The sequence below is a fragment of the Panthera tigris genome, chromosome E2, assembly GCF_018350195.1.
Source record: "Panthera tigris isolate Pti1 chromosome E2, P.tigris_Pti1_mat1.1, whole genome shotgun sequence".
In the NCBI taxonomy this organism is placed as follows: domain Eukaryota; kingdom Metazoa; phylum Chordata; class Mammalia; order Carnivora; family Felidae; genus Panthera; species Panthera tigris.
In genome coordinates this window covers 22,983,362-23,000,072 of record NC_056674.1, presented here as the reverse complement: position 1 = coordinate 23,000,072, position 16,711 = coordinate 22,983,362, and positions in this window count along the sequence as shown.

Sequence of the window (16,711 nt, the reverse complement as noted above, 5' to 3'; positions counted from 1 at the left end):
TGAAGCCGCTGCTGTGCATGCCTGTTTCTAGGATGCCCTGTGGTCCCCACAGCCCACCTGGGGTCCATTGGGTCCTGTGCCCTAAGGCCCATTACGTCCTCCTAGGCAGAGAAGGGCCCAGGCCCAGCAGGACACTGGCTCTAAGTGAGCATCCTGATGAGGCTGCACTAACTGCTCCCCAGAACAAGGCCTGAAGCCCAGGGAAGTGGACCAGGGCTGGCCATGCTCCCACAGCTGCGGCACAAGGTTTGTCACAGAGGCCAGTGTGGTACTTTGTGGTCAAGCCTCCCATCTCCCCCGTGCAGGGAGCAGGATCCTGGTGGAGCTGAGGCCTTGAATGTGTAGGCCAGTGTGAGACACAGCTAAACCCGCCTCATGCATAAACCTTCATGTGCTGGAGAGACTTGTGCTTCCCTGGGTCTCAGGGGGCTGCAGGGCCAGGAGACATCAGCCCAGGGACCCACTATTCTCCAAAAAGTGAGCAGAGCCTAGGGCCCTTTACATTCCCCAGGGCCGACTCTGTGGAGGACAGGCCATAGCACAGGCCTACAGAGGACAGGCCAAAGCCTCTCCAGGGGAAGAAAGGGACAAAACACCTGGAGGGGAAAGTGAGGGGTGGCCTGGGTCATGGCCACTGTGTTAGCTTGGGCCGTCCTAACAAAATACTGCAGGTGGACAGTTTCAACAACAAAAAATTCTTGGGGCTGAAAGTCCAAGATAAGTTGCTGTCCAAGTTGATGTCTGGTGACAGCTTTCTCCTTGGCCACCGTCTTGTGTCCTCACATGGCCTTCCTCTGTGCATACCTGCGGGAAAAGAGAGAGAGCAATCTGGTATCTTTCTCTTCTTAGACACCAGTCCTATGGGTTAGGGCTCCACCTTTATGACCTCATTTCACCTTAGTTAAGGCTCTATTTCCAAGTACAGTCACATTGGGGGTTAGGGCTTTGACAGGAATTTGTGGGGATGTACTTCAGTACATAATAGCCACGGAGCTGTCCCAACCAGAACAGGAGGCCCCAGCTGGAGTCCCTCAGGCTCCAACCCCCACACTGGCCCGGCCTGCCACACCCCTGTTCAGGGTACTTGCACCACTAGCTCATCCAGCCAGCCCATCACCACTGGGTCCCGTGACTGGCTCGTACACGAACTTAGGTCCAGCTGCCTCTCCGTTGCCAGATTCCCTCACCCTGCCACCAGGGCCAGGCACAGTCTGGTGGGGGAGGACATATGTGCACAGGTGGCAGGGTGGACAGGGAGGACCCCTGGAGGGGGAGGCTTGATCCAGGCAGCTGTGGGATGTGGAGAGTGGGAACATAGGACCGCAGACAGTCATGGAGGACCGAGGAAATCACCTCCCCGCGAGGCTCCGGGCCAGCAGGAAGAAAGGCGGGAAGGGGTCGCGGGGCTATGGCTACCAGCCCCAAACCCTAGGAGGTGCCTCAGGTTCTGTCCAATTCAGTGGAGGAGAGAGATACTAGGGAAGTTCTAATCCACAGGGCAAGGTGTGGAATCCCACTGACCCATGCGCCCAGTCCAGAAGTCTCTGGGGGCCTCCCTGTCAGCCCCTGGCAAATGGGGCCATGAGACTGGACCAGCATTTCCTGAGGTGGGGTCCTAGAACTTCTGCGTGAGGGTCAGCAGGACACCTGTTAAAGCAGCCAGCCCCTGGGCTGCAGACTCCAGCTTCGTGTTTCTCCCACACCGCAGCCGGCTCCTCTAGTCATTGAAGTTTGAGGATCGTGGACTCCAGATGGTGTCTAAAGTCTCTTCTCTTCCAGTTGTGGCGTCTGGACTGTGATTTAAGATTTGGGACTCTCAGGATGGTGTTTCCTGGATGCTGGAAAAGATTGTCAAATGACTGATCTCTCAGGTTCTGAAGAGTAAACATGAACATTCCCCAAAAAAGCCATAAATTATGGTAAAAAGCTTTCTTTCTGGACAATGGCTTTCGTTTTAATTTAGTTTGCATTTCTTAGCTATAATGCCTAATTAAGACATCTGTTAAATGCCTATAATATTAATTTAATAGGGGGGGTTCTAATAGAACTGTATTGGAATTGTCCATTTAATTAACCTCATGGGCCTTTAATGGATGTCTTAAATAGACATCATTAACAAGAGTGCTAGACAAATTAAAATTAGAGTCAATAACATTCTTGGTAATTTTTCCTGAGCTGTGAAGGACGAGCATTGCTAAGTAGACAGACACAGAGACGGGCGGCACAGAGGAGTGGCAAAGCTGGCGTCCCCAGCAGGGACCCAGAACCTGCAAGGCCCCAGGTGGGAATCAATCGTTCTGTGTCCTGGCCTGCCCTTCATGCACCTTCCACAGGCAGAGCTTGCTGGCCTGGTCCTTTAGAGTGAGTCCTGGTTGGGATTGGGGGGCGCGAGGCGGGGAGGAAGATGGACCTAAATGCCAGGTAACTGCATGGATCACATGAGAGGGGACAGACAGCCGAGGGCAGGGTACAACAGGCTGTGCTGGGTGGGTAGAGTGGGGTGAGACAGGATGAAACGGGGAGCGTGCCCATTGTGCCCCCACTTCTCCACTGAGCAGTCTCACTCAGGTGAACTACATTGTTCAGAGTGCGGTCCCCCTCTCCACATCTCACGTGGCCTCTCAGGGCACCTGACTGGGTTAACCAGTCCCTCCCTCCTGAAGCCCTTCTGTGTCCCCACACTCCCTGGTCCCCTGCCTCCTGGCCACTCCCTCTCTGCCCTTTCATGGATGCTCCTCCTCTTCCAAGCTTCTAAATGTTGGAACGCCCTGAACTCCATCCTTGGACTCCCTCCCACCTTTCCCCATAGCCGGTCTCACCCACATCTCCCAACACACTCGGCTTAGAAGATCCTATCAGCAGCCTAGCTTCCCCCAACCCTCGACCGGAATCCAGAACTTTATGGTCTGCCTCCCCTAATTTGAGTGTGAGCTCCTTTGAACTCACAATGACTGTTTTGATGGCTGGTGTATCCCCAGTGATCTAGGAGCACTTGCTGACCTGGAATGGGTACTCAGTGAACAGTTGTTGAGGGAACGGAAGCCACCACTCATTGACCTGGATATGCAATGGCATCCTGACCTGACGTGGCTGCACAAGAATTATCGACTTTCTCCAAGGGCACTCCCCCTTCAGTCCCACCTCGGTGAATGGGCTCTGTCTCCAGTTACTTAAGCCAGAAACCCAGGAGCAATCCTTGACCCCTCCCTTGTGTTCACACCTGCCCCCTCTCTGATCTGTCTTGATGTCCTGATGGCTCTCCCTCCACCTGCTCCTGCTCTCAGCCACCCACCCACCACTTCACAGCCACAGCCCCTCGCGGCCTCCCTGCCTCCACGTGTGGCCCCACCACAGTCCAGGCGCCCTTTGTGAAGTGGGGCCGCCTCTTCTGCTCAGAGCCCACAAGTGACTTCCCAGTACACTTAGCGTTAAAGCCAGCTTCTGACCAGGGTCGTCGAGGGGCCCCCCAAGAGCTAAGCCAGCCTGCCTCTCTCACCTCCACAGTGTCCCGCCCCTGTGCCTTTTCTACCTACCTCTGTCCCACTCAGAGCGTTGGTACCTCCTGCCTGGGACTCCTCCCCTGGGCCCGCAACCACAAGGCAGCTCCCTCCTCCACATTCAGCTCTCCACAGCCGGCTGGCCTCCCTCTCAGAGGCCCCCACACCCGTCGCTTAGCAGTGTGACCTCATCTCCCACTGCATGCAGCACCTCCCAGTAACCTTTCCTGCTTGTTTATTGTCGTTTTCTTCCACTAGAATGTAAGCTCCATGAGCACCAGGACTTGGCCTGTCTTGTACACCATTATATCCATTGTAACCTGTGTGCAATCTAGAATGCTGCCTTCCTCATAATTAGTGTTCAGTTAAAAACTTGTCTGGCCAAACACACACAGTGAGCCAAAGGCGGGGCCCTAATGGTGGATAAGGGCTGGTGCACACAGCAGCCCTTCTGTGTCAGAAGGCCTCCCCACACCTCCATCTGGCCCAGACGGATGCCTCCTCCTCGGTGGCTTTCCACAGCAGAGCGGCATTGCGTCCTGAGACCCAGAGGCCACCCCACCAGTTTGTGCCAGCAGGCACCCAGACAGCGGCCGTGCCCAGGTGCCACGCAGCCCTGCCCTTCCCAGCTGCCCAGCCAGATGGGCTTTCGCTCCCTGAACAGCCGTGACATGCGTTGTGTGGGGCAGGCACTTTCTCTGTCATTTCCAGCTGTGCCCATCAGACCTAGGGTGTAGGTAGAGGCAGGTGTGGCTGGTGCTGGGCAACCCGGCCCGGAGAGCCTGGCGTACAGTCAGAAAACCCAAGTTCAAGATCCAACTTACTCTTGACCTTAATTTACAAACACAAATGACATGAATAAGGGAGTGTGGTGCTTGTGGTAGATTCATTTAATCTATGTGAATTAAGCTGTACCCCCTGCCAGAAGCCGGGGGAGTGGCGGGGATAGAGCTCCCAGTGCCCTGCCCCTCCGTTCGGTGGACATTTGCCTTGCAGTGGCTGAGGTGGAAAAGCGTCCTTAGTCGCTCTTCGTCTCCCCAAAACGTGTGTGACCGCGATGGTGTTCCTAATAACACAGGACCTAAACCAGTGGTGTGCTGGAGGGGCTCAGGAGAGCCAGTGTGTGTATCTCTGCCTTCCTCCCCGCTCATGCTGGCAGCTCGAAACAGGCCGTTGTGGGAGTATTCACACCATGCTACGCATCAGGGCTCGTTCAACAGTTACTAGCACATCACCACCCTGAACTCAAACCAGCTCCCCCTGTTCAGGAGAGGCAATGAGCACCATCGAGCCCAGTGAGCGGGGCCTCCAGAGAGGGCAGGGTCTGTCCTCGCAGCTCCCTTCCCATGGGAGACCAAACATGCCACCTGGGCCCAACGCCTTGGGTGCCCATGGGCTGAGGGCTGCCTCACAAGTGCGGGGGTTGGGGGGGGGAGGGACACAGGGTCCATGCCAGGGACACCTGAGAGGTCTGGAGATGGAACAGGCTTCTCTTGGGACCTGACCTTAAGACGAGGCCAGAGAGCTGAGCTGGCTTTAGGCAGGAAGGGACCTCCGGCAGAGGAACTGGAGGTGGGAAGTAGGGCTGGGAGGGGAGAGTAAGGATGAGCAGCTAGCACCTGAGGCACTGGGCAGGGCAATGGGAAGCCAGCCCAGGGAGGGGCCAGAGTGAGGGCTGGAGACCAGCAAGGAGGCCGTGGCCCATGAGGAACATCTGTGGCCTGGACCAGGGTGTCAGCCTCAGGAATACACGGGAACAGGTTTGAGGGGTGCACATGCCACCCCATCAACAAGATCTTGGGTTCACAAGCCGACCCCCAGGTCTCCGCCAGATCTTACACTTACAGCCAAGTGGCCCATAAGGTTGCAGCCCAGCTGGATGAGCGGAGCTTGGCCCACCTCTTAAAGGGCGGGGCTGGGGGAAAGGCTGACAGGGCCAAGGTGGTGGGCACAACAGCTGAGGTCTTCTCAGAGAAAAGCAGAGGGGGCATGTGGGCAAACAGGCAGGTGGGGGAAGAAGAAGGAAGCCTGGGGTGGTCAGAAATGAGGAGGAAGATGGCAAAGCTAGGCCAGGGATGGAGAGTGGTGTGGGCACATCTCTGATGTCCTTACCTGGCTTGGCTCTGTGACCTTAGGCAAACCACCTCGCAGTGCCTCAGTGTCCTCATCTGTAAATAACTGTCCTGAACAAAGCACAATGGACAAGGTTTACTGTGTGCTATCACCAGAAAACTCAGAGTTCCAGTGGTGTATGGTCTCATCTTCCAAATACATGGGACCTGTCACTTGTCAAAGCTATCCCCTCCATGGCCACAGTCTTGGTAGAACTTTGGACTATCCCCAAGAAGTCAGCCCTAGTTTGCTGGCCGAGGACACTGAGATCAACTCACCCCGGCTCACACAGCTGGGGCTGGATCTTGTGGCTGGGCCCCTCTCCCCAAATCAGGATTGAGGGAGGCTCCCTTTCCCCCTGAATTTCAAGCCCCATTGTCTGCCAGGGTGAGGACAGGTCTCTCTTTTGCAAGGCAGGAACCCCTGCCAGCTCCTGGCTCCTAGCGGTGTTTGCTGCAGAATTTAAACACTGCAATAACTATTGAACACCCTATTATCTGGCTGCCTAATTAATGTAAATGATAGTTACCGTCCGCTCACCGAGGCTGATGCTTCTCGGAGGAGGCCCTGCCAGCCGCCCGGGCCCCATTCCAGGGGTGTTTATGGTGGCAGCCCCATTCTGGCTTGGTTGAGTAACAGGTAAGTCATGGCCCTAAATAATGAAGACAGAGTGCTAATGGGCCCCCAGAAGTCAGGCAGCTCAGACTCCAGTCCCCGAATCAAAGGCATTCTCTTGAAGCTTCTTTTCTCAGACCCAAAGGCTCAACTGCTCCCTGAAACTCAGGTGGGTGACATATCCTAGGCCTTCCCTCAGGGAGACCAAGGAACGTTTCTCCCAGCCTCCTGCACATTATAAAATCCTATGAGGCCCGCAGAGCCCTCCCTCCAGCCCACCTCCAAGCTCCCTCCTGTCCTAGAGCTCCAGGTGGGGTTTCCCTGGGGCCGCCAGGTTTTAGCACAGTCCCAGGTAAACCAGGGCAGTCTTTCTTGTCTAATACCCAGCTCTTTTAGCTCCTGCAGAGGTGAGGAGCAAACCAAACACCACCTCCTCAGAGAGGCCTTCCCAGACCACCCTATCTCAGTTGGTCCCCCTTCTTGCTGCTCAATCCTGGTTGCATAGTAGAACCACATAGTGCTCTTTCCAAATAGTACCAAAGCCCAGACTTCACCTCCTAAAATTACACCAGAATCCCTGGGGATGGGACCCAGATATCTGTATATGTTTAATCAGTGGTAGGAAAATCTGGGTTCAAATCCCAGCTCAGACACTTCCAAGCTGCATGGCCCTGGGCAAGTCGGTTGGCCTCTGGGAGTCTGAGCTTCCTTTCTGTAAAACAGGACTATCTATGCCATGTTGTAAGAAATGTAGAGGGCCAGGCACACAGTAAGTCTCATTTAAGATGTGCTCTGTCCTGACTCTTTCTGTTACTGAATGGATAGTTCATTAGCTCCAAACCAGTCTGAGAGCTTGGGCTTTGCCAACACAGTGCCCTGCCATCCCAAACACGTGGCCCCTGTCTCTAAGGCTGGGCCAGGTGCCCCTCAGCCAAACCCAGATACTGGGTGCCAAGGTTTGTCACACCCCTTCTATACGGTGTTATAAACACACACCTGTCTCCTTGACCATGATCTCAGAGAAATCCCCCTGAGTCCCAGGCTCAGCACAAAGGCCAGCTCAATGTAGGTGTCTAGAGAATGAGTAAGTGAATCAGTGAATGTGCCCATGGCTGGTATGGTCATTTCGGGGCCACCTCTGTGGACTGTGCTTCTAAGAGGTTTCTCTTGACATCCCTAACTGGTCACCCATCCGCAGCCTGGAGCATGTCTCAGCGTGCCTTGCCAAAGGTGCATGGGACTATTTTCAAAAAGTCATTTGCAAACAACTTTAATGAGTCTTGCAGTCAATATAGCAGGTGGTGATCATCATTTTTTTTAAAAAAGTGATGTCAAAAAACCAATAAAATAAAATACCAAAGCAAATGACACATATGTCAGATCATTTTATTTCCTTGTGGGTTTTTTTTTTTTTTTCAGCTAGCTGTAAAAATGGGGCTGTGTAGATGCATGGAGCATGAGATTGGGTCTATTCTAGGGAGCTCTGTATGAACACCTGACATAAGACATGATGACAAGGGTATAAGTAAGGAAATGATGCTCAGAAGAGTGAGGGGGCATGCCCCAGGTGCTACAGAGTGTCAGGCTTGGAGCTGGACTCCAGCCTAGTTTCTTGCTCCATTACCCTGCTTCATCCACCCCTCTGCAGAAGCCCATGATCTTCTCTGGCTCAGGAGCACTGTGGTGGGTATTTCTTCTCCATTGTGGTCCCATGGAGACAAGGCTCTGAGCTGTCACTCCAAGAGACACTGAGTTTGCTTATGGCTATTAAGTATATCAGTTGAGACTATTTTTGTTATAAATAATATAAAACCCAAAGCAAACTGGTTAAAGCAGGGGTGGATTTATTGGCCCTCACAATTGAAGAGTCAGAGTAGAACTGCCTTCAGGAATGGCTTGATCCAGAGGATGAAACAATGTCTTCAGGACCCCTTTTCTCTTGTTATATCTTTGCTCTGTGTTGCCTCCTTCCTCAGACAGGCTTCCCTGTTACAGCAAGAAGGTGGTTGCACAAGCCTCACACTCTCTCAGTATAGCTGAAGTCTTTCTGGAAAGAAAGAAATGTTTCTTTCTGCACCTAGAATTCCTTCACCCTCAATTGTCCACTTGATCAGACTGTGGCTAAAGCATCCAAGGGGCTGATTGGCCAAGCCTGGGTCAAATCCTCCCGCCCTAGCAACACGTGGATGGACTGTGGGAAAGAGATTGTTCCTCCAAAGACACCAAGGTGTTACTTTTAAAAGAAAGAGGATGGATGGGGGCGCCCGGGTGGCTTAGTCAGTTAAGCACTTGACTCTTGATTTCAGGTCATGTCATGATCTCTCGGTTTGTGAAATGGAGCCCAGCATGGAGCCTACTTGGGATTCTTTCTCTCTCTCCCTTTGTCTCTCTCTCTCTTTCTTTCCCTCTCTCCCTCCCTCAAAAATAAATAAAAAATAAAAATAAAAGAAGGGAGGATGAATGTTAGTGGCAATAATAATGATAATAATAATAATAATAATAATAATAAATGTCCACTTCATTGAGCTCTTGAAGGAGGGAAGAGTTGCAAGGTAGCAAAGGGTTCTTAGGATGGATTGGTGTCATGGCAACTTGCATGAGCTGGAACTACACTTCACAGCATTCCCTTCCATGCACAGTTCCCAGTTAGCAAGGGTGGGCCCCACGGACACTGCCTGAGATTTGGGAGGTGGAAGTGCAGTGGCGGCTGGCTCCTTCTCGGGGCTCTGGAGGTCAGGCAGGGTTTAGGGTGTGGTTGCTGCTCACATTGAGCAGACCTCCTGGCTCATCTGACTGGTGTGGGCAGCAGCCAAGCGGCCAGGCCCACAGCACCTCCAGCCCCTGCTGGGTCCTCCTTCAACTTTTCTGGCTCTGGGCCATGACGAAGGGTGTCGGTCCCTCCTCATGGGTGAAATCAGAGGCTGGGAGACAGGGAGAGGCTCACACAGAGCCAGGTTGTCCTCGTGTCCTCCCCATCACATCCATTCCTTCCTAATCACCTGCCCCTCAGGCTGTGGGTCCCAGGACCAGACACAGAAGTAATAGTTTCATGTAGACCGTTTAACTGGCTCCCACGATGGGATAAGGTCAAATCCCTGTAACAAATCCTTTAGGACATATAATCTCCTAGTGGCTCTGCTCCCCAGATGGATCCCTGACAGAAGCGACCCCTGAGCTGCCTGCTCTGGAACATCCTGGTGAGCTCAGGCATGACACTTAGGACCTGTGTCAGGAACAGCCTTGTACCCCCTGCTGGTGGGGACTCCCACAGTCACCCCAGGCACCATCAGCGGGAAACTGAAGCCAGGCACCCGAGTGCATTTTGGAAGTAGCTTTAGCCCTTGTAGAAAGCCTGGACTAGACTCAGCCCCATCAGGACTCAGATCATGTGCGCTACAGCCATCTTCCCTACAGCCCCTTCCCCCATCTAATGCCAATGAAAATACGCTCACGATGTGTATCTCACTAGTTACAGCAGCAGTCACAGGTTGTAGAGGCCTTTGTGTTGACTGGCCAGCATCCATGACCCACCTAAACAACTGGTTTAAGCCAACCATGGTCATCCTGCTCTGCTGGCCAGGCGTTGGTGTAGAAATGGACATGTGGTCTCATCCTAGCCCATGAGAGCAGTTGTTGTGATTATTAGAGCCGTCTGCCCAGTATTTCCAGTTCTCCCCACTTTGGGCAGGGAAATATTTATTTCCTGGTCTCCTTGTGGTCAAGTGAGGCCATAAAACCAACCCTAGCCGATGAGTTATAAGCGGAAGTCATGTGTGTCACTTCTAAGCTAGAGTGTTTACCTGCGGGTATGAGACCCTCCAGACCTCCTTCCCTTTGGCACAATCACCTACAACATCCAAGATGACAGCTGATGCCTCAGCCTAGGTTCCCGAGTGAGTTTAGCAAGAGCCCCTTTACTGACCTGCTAAGGCGTGTAGCATACATGAAAAATAAACTTTTGTCCTTTAAAGTCACTGAGATATAAAGGGGAGCCTGGGTGGCTCAGTTGGTTAAGCATCTGACTTTGGCTTAGGTCATGATCTCATGGTCTGTGGGTTCAAGCCCCACATCAGGCTCTGTGCTGACAGCCCAGAGCCTGAAGCCTGCTTTGGATTCTGTGTCTCCTTCTCTCTCTCTGTGCCCTCCCTTGCTCATGCTCTGTCTCTCCTAAAAAATAAATAAACATTTAAAAAAAAAAAGTCACTGAGAGACATTGAGACCTTCTTCTTACAGTGGTGTGATCTAATTTATCCTGTTACACAATTTTACTGGTGGTAAGGGAGCAGTTTCTTTGTTTCTAGGCAAGGATAGAAAGACAGCCCATAAATCCCTTTTCTTTCTCTAGATGGTGCTGTTCGGAGGTGGGAAGCCTGGAACTCAGCTGCCTTCTTGAGACCAGAAGCCAGTCTGAGGGAAAGATCCCACCCTGAAGAACCCATGGCAGAGGAATGGAGATAACCAGGATCCTTGAGGGTATGGCCAAATTCTTGAGTGAAGAACCCTGCTAATTTTTTTACTTCTTGACTTCCTGCTATATGAGATAAAATTCCTTCTTGGTAAGTCAATTTAGGTTTGAGTGTCTGCTACTTAGGGCTGAAAACATCTTAACTGATAAATGTTGTGGACACACTTCTTCTTCAGGCAACCCTTGGATGGTTTTAAACCAACTTTGCCCATGAAGAACCTACATCCCACAGATATAGATACACAGTCTCAATCAAGGTGTCACATTCTCTCCTCCCAATCAGAAAGCTAAGCAGGATTGAATTCTGTACGATTGACCCTTGACCAACATGGGTTTGACTGGTATGGATCCATTTACATTTGGATTTTTTTTCCCATAAACATGGCATTGTGCTATAAATGTATTTTCTCTTCCTCATGTTTTCTTAATAATGTGTACTTTTCCCTAGCTTACTTTATTGTCAGAATACAGTGTATCATACATATACCATGCAAAATAGGTGTCAATCAACTATGTTATCTATAAGACTTTCAGTCAACAGGCTATTGGTAGTTAAGTTTTGGAGAAATCAAAAGCTACATACAGATTTTCAACTGCATGTGGTCAGTGCCCCTAATTTCTGCATTGCTCAAGCGTCAACTGTATTAATCAGTTGGAAGTGCAGAAACCAAACTCAAAATTGGCCTAATAAAAAATGGTGTGTGGGGGTGGGGGCAGGTATTGGTTTGTGCCCAATACCCTGGAATATGACTGGAAAGGATGGGGGCAATTGTAACTTCAGACATGGCTGGTTTCAAGGATCCAAAAGGCATTGTCAGAAATCTGACCTTTCTCCTCCTCAGTTATATTCTCTTCTGTGTCAGCCTTGCTGTCACTCAGCCTCCTGCCAACTGATGGTGGGAAGTATTTGGTTCATGTGTGACCAGCCTGAGCTTCCCAGTGCAAGGATATCTCTTTCCCATTAGCAAAGCAAAGGACATGAGTTGGGTTCTCATTGGCCTAGCCTGGATCGGGCGTACATCCCCAAACCACTATGACTAGAGAACATTGTGCTCTGACCGGCCAGACTCACATCTCATGTCTATCTTGGGAGCCAAGACTGGGCTCAGTCCCCCCTGAATCAAAGGGATGGAGAGAGAGAAGGGTATAGTTCCCCAAGAAAACAGGTATTTCTGCCAGAAGGGAAAAAGGTTTCCAGGCAGGCAAAAATCATAGGTAAAGCTGTGGAAACATAGGCAGTCTTGGCTATACTTGGTGTATACAAGGTGTACTTGGTGTATACAAGGTATACTTGGTGTATACAAGTATACAAGGTGTACTTGGCTTCAGTGAGAAGGCTGGGCTTGGGGTGATGACATTACGGCTATGTCAAGTTTTTGCCAGTCCAGCAGCTAGGAGGAGAGGGGTAAGGCCAGGGGGAGGAACTGTCTGCATTTAGGTTCATCCAAGTAAAGGCCAGAAACAATGCAAGTAGTTTATTTGGGAGGTGAAGATAAACACTGGCAATGGGGCAGGATGGGGGGAAGGGGGCGAAATGGGGTGAGACAAAAGGGAAGGGAGCCAACAAAGGGTGTGCTGCCAGGCAAGCTGCAGCTGCAGGGCACTGAGCTGGATCTCTCACCAGAGGAAGAGAGGGGAGCCCATCTCGGAGTAGCCCTCTGAAGGGAGAGGAAGTAGGGGCATTTATCCACCAAGGCCGGCTGGTGAGGGCCCATCCCAGCAAGTTGATTCTCTGGCATGGCTGGACTGCTCTTTGGTGGACACAGGTGAGTTCTGGAGCTTTGGAGAAAGCCCCCAGGTAAACAGATGCAGAGACTGGCTGTTGGGCTTTGACCTGCCCGATGTGGGCAGCGTATCAATGGCGTCTGCTGCGGAACTCACATGATTAGGCCTCTACCGTGTGCTCTACGAGTAACCTCGAATCCTAGCAAAACCCCCTTGAGGCAACGCTCAACCTCCAAATTCACCAAGGAGCCCTGAGAAGAGGCCTACAGCTGGCAAGATGAAAGGGCAAAGATTTGGACCCCAGAAGACTGGCTCTGGGGCCACTGCTTTCCCCACAAACCCCCCCAAATCCATCAGGGTATTCTAGGCCACCGCCGAGCCCTGCAGCTTCTCAGAGAAGGGAAGCAAGAGGCCACTTTGGAGAGCCTCCAGCGGCCCGCCTTTGGTGATGGTCACTGTCTGGGGCCCCCATTGTGGGCCCCTTGGGTGCCCACTGTGGTCAACAGGCACGCCTTGCCTTCTGAGGCGGCAGCTTCTTGCAGACTGTCTTCTCAGGAATGTTTTTCTGCAGATGCTAATGGATGACCCTTACATTTCCCAGGAAAGCCTCCCTCATTTGAAGTGGCTCAAGATCTCCACTCCTAATTGCAATCTTCCCAGAGCTCATTTTGGCCACTTGGCTCTTATTTCTGAGGTGTTGATGGATGTGGGAGGAGAGGAAAGTGAGAAGAAGCGCATTTGAGGCTCAGCTCCCCTGTAGAAGCTGTGACTCCAGAGGCAGTGTTTAGGTGATCAGAATTGTAATAGGCAAAAGAACTCTGTTTTCTTTTCAGTTCTAAGCCTAATTTACCCCCCGTTTGTACCCTAATATAAGCCACACCCATTCCCGCAGAAATCATGACTTGTCATGTAAAGATTGGCCACTGTTTCTTGGTGATCTGGGTTTATCATAGGCACAAAATTATTTCTAGAAGGCTCACCCCTAATTTTTGAAGTTAAAGTCTATGGGAAAACGTGAACTGAGTTGAAGAAGTTTATATGTATGAAATTTTTAAGAAGTCACGTGTACGTGCTCACAGGTGTACGAATGCTTAGGAAGCCCTTGCCAGGCACTATTTTGAGCGCTTTGCACATATTAAGTAATTTCATCCTCACAACAACCTGATTAGATCAATGCTATCATTCCATGCTGCAGATAAGAAAATTGAGGCCAAGAGAGGTTAAGCCACTTGCCCGAGTGAAGCTGGGATTTGAACCGCAGCTTGGCCCAAGGGTATGTGACAAATACGCTGGCACAGGAGACCCTTGGGCCTCTGCAGACACACACTGACGCCGTCCCCCGCCCCCCCCACACACACACACCTGCCAACTGCACTCTCGCACGCACGAGCACACACATTCCTTTTTGCTGGCTCTCCCCGAGGCTCTGCCCCCGCTGTGAATCCTGATACAAAGGGGCAGAGGATGCCTCCCTTCTTGCAGCCTCTCCTGGGAAGCTGGGATTCTTGTCTCCCGGTCTGAAGCTGAAAGTGCACCAATACCACGTTCCCATCCCCTGCAAGCGAGAGGGAACTGTCAGCTTCTCTGACGCCACTATCCGCTCTGATCCCCTCATCACCTTGTGATGCAGGGGAGATCTGTCCCTCAAGTTCAGGTGAGGAAACCAAGACCACACTCCTCTTGGGAATAGTGGGAATCCTAGGGTGCAGATTGTACGTTTCTTCACAGGGTCCAAAGCAGGGGCCAGGTGGCACTACTTGGCCTCTCCAACAGCCCTAGACAGGTAGATTAAGGCCCCAATTAGGTGGTGGCCTTTTGGAGGGTCTGGCACAGCCCAGAGAAGCTGTACCAACACCCCAGGTCGGGGGTTGAGGGTTGACATCACTTAAAAACCCCAGGTGTCCTGCCCGTGGGCCTCTGTGCTGTACCCTCTCACTCTCTAAGAACCCGCCAGCGTCCAGCCACACAAGATGGTTTCTCACTTAATGTGAACCCCGAGCAAGTGGCAAGGTGGCCAGCACAGCAGCCAAGCCATAAATCTCAGCTTCCTCTCCCAACTCCTGGGCTTCTCCCTCACCCTTTGTGTGGCTGGCAGTTTTATGGGAAGACAAAAAATAAAAAAATAATAAAAAACAAAAAAATAAATTACTCAGGAATTTGTTTTTAATTAAGCAATAAGGCTCGATGGGGCCTGGCTGCTGCCTCATAAAGCCGCTCCCGGGGTGTGGGGAGGCATTTGGTCCAGATGAGTGCCTCAAATCAGCCTGGAATGTGATTAGATGATTACTCCCCGGAGTTAATACAAGATGATCTTCCCCAGAGTTGTCTTATTGCCATTATAAAAAGTCTGCAGGCAGGAGGGGAGCTTTGCTGCTTGGAGAAGATGAAAACGCCGATTCTAGCTGTCAGGACAGCCATCGGGGCTGAGCGCCCGTCCCCCACACACACCTGCTCCAACGGTAGAGGCCTTGGCTGGCCCACCAGGCTGGGCGGACGCTAGCATCTTTCAAAATAAATGGGTCCCTGTGCACAGGGAAGGGAATGTTTCAACGGAGAAGCCAGGGGGCAAGATGCAAGGAAATGTGGCTTTGAGATACTTTCTCTTCTCCTGCCAGAAGCTACATGCCATCGTCCTCACCCCCAGGGCAGCTCACTGCATCTCATGCACGCTACAGAGACTAAACACATTTTTGGCCTCCTAAATCTCTCTCTCTTTCTCCCCTTTCTCTCTCTCTGTAGCTTCCCAGGGGAAAGGATTCTCGCTTTCTGAGTCATACGCTGACCTACGACTGGATGTGCTGGACCTGGACAATAGACAAAGGAAAACAGAAAACTAAAGACACCAGAGAAGTGAAGCTGGTCCACATAATAAAAAGCTGAGATGGGAAAAGATGAGGAAGAAAAGGAACAGACAGCTGCCTGGCTGCGTGTCAGGGAGAATTGGGAGGGCCGGGAGACCAGAGTGGGGAAGGAAAGGAATCTTGGAGAGCTGCCACTGTCTACTAGGAGGTGGAAATGAGCGGTGATGGAGAGGAGTTTTGAACATTTGCTGAACCGTAAGAATGTGTTTTCTCTTGCGACATGTCCTCAAGAGTCTGACCCCAGATTTAGAAGTTCTCTAAAGTACTTTGTGGATGTGGTTCCATCTTTCTTTGACTGCCACACACACACACACACACACACACACACACACACACACACACACACAGACTGAGCCACGTGGGACCCCAGTTACATCTGGGTTACACTAACAAGGTTGAAGGCAAATTGGAAGACCTAGGGATTAGAGAGTCAAACACAGGAATCCCTAGGACCAGCTTCTGTACAAAGGGACATGAATGCTAATACAGGACGCAGCCAGAAGGAAACAGAGGCAGACCCAGGTAAGGCAAGGGCTCATTCATACACATAAATAGCCAAGAGCAAGAGCTTTGGAGCCAGACAGCCCTGGATTAGAGTGTCAGTTCTGCCACTTTCCAGGAGGGTGGCTTGGGAAAGTCCTTTGAACTCTCTGAGCCTCACTTATCTCACGTGCAAAATGAGACTGAATATGAGGTTGATAGTGGAACTAACTTTCTTGGGATATTTCCAGGCTCGAGTGAACTATGGACAAGAGCACTGAGCACACTGCTGAGCACGTAGAAAATGCCCAGCAAGTGTTCACAGGTATTACTATTGTTAACTGAAAGCTGCCCATGCCTTACGATGATCCCACTGAAATAGCATTTTTAAGGAGCCCCAAACTCAGAAGTGCAAGTCAGAGGTCACTTATGTGACCTCTAAGGCCACAAGATTTGTTCAGGACTCCCCTGAAGATGGATGGATTTAGGAAGAGTCTTTTCTCCTTGATACTGTGCGCTGTGGTACCAGGGCAGAGACTGGGGACAGAGAAGGTGGATTTTAGATGAGAAATTCACCGTATCTTTTCATGCTAGGAAAAAAAATTAAATTAAAGCAATGGAAAAAGATTGTTTTGGCAATATTTGTGTGCCTAAAGATTGTGTAGCAAATACTAATGATATGAGGGGTGGATGTAATGATATTATCATTAAAAAACAGAATTCAAGGGGCTCCTGAGTGACTCAGTAGATTAAACATCTGAATCTTGATTTCAGTTCAGTCATGATCCCATGGTTTGTGAGTTTGAGCCCCGAATCAGGCTCTGCGCTGTCAGTACTGAGCCTCCTTGGGATTCTCTCTCTCCCTCTCTCTCTCTTCCCCTCACTGTTCTCTCTCTCTCTTTCTCAAAATAAATAAATAAACTTAAAAAATAAAATTCAAGGCAAAATTATTTTTT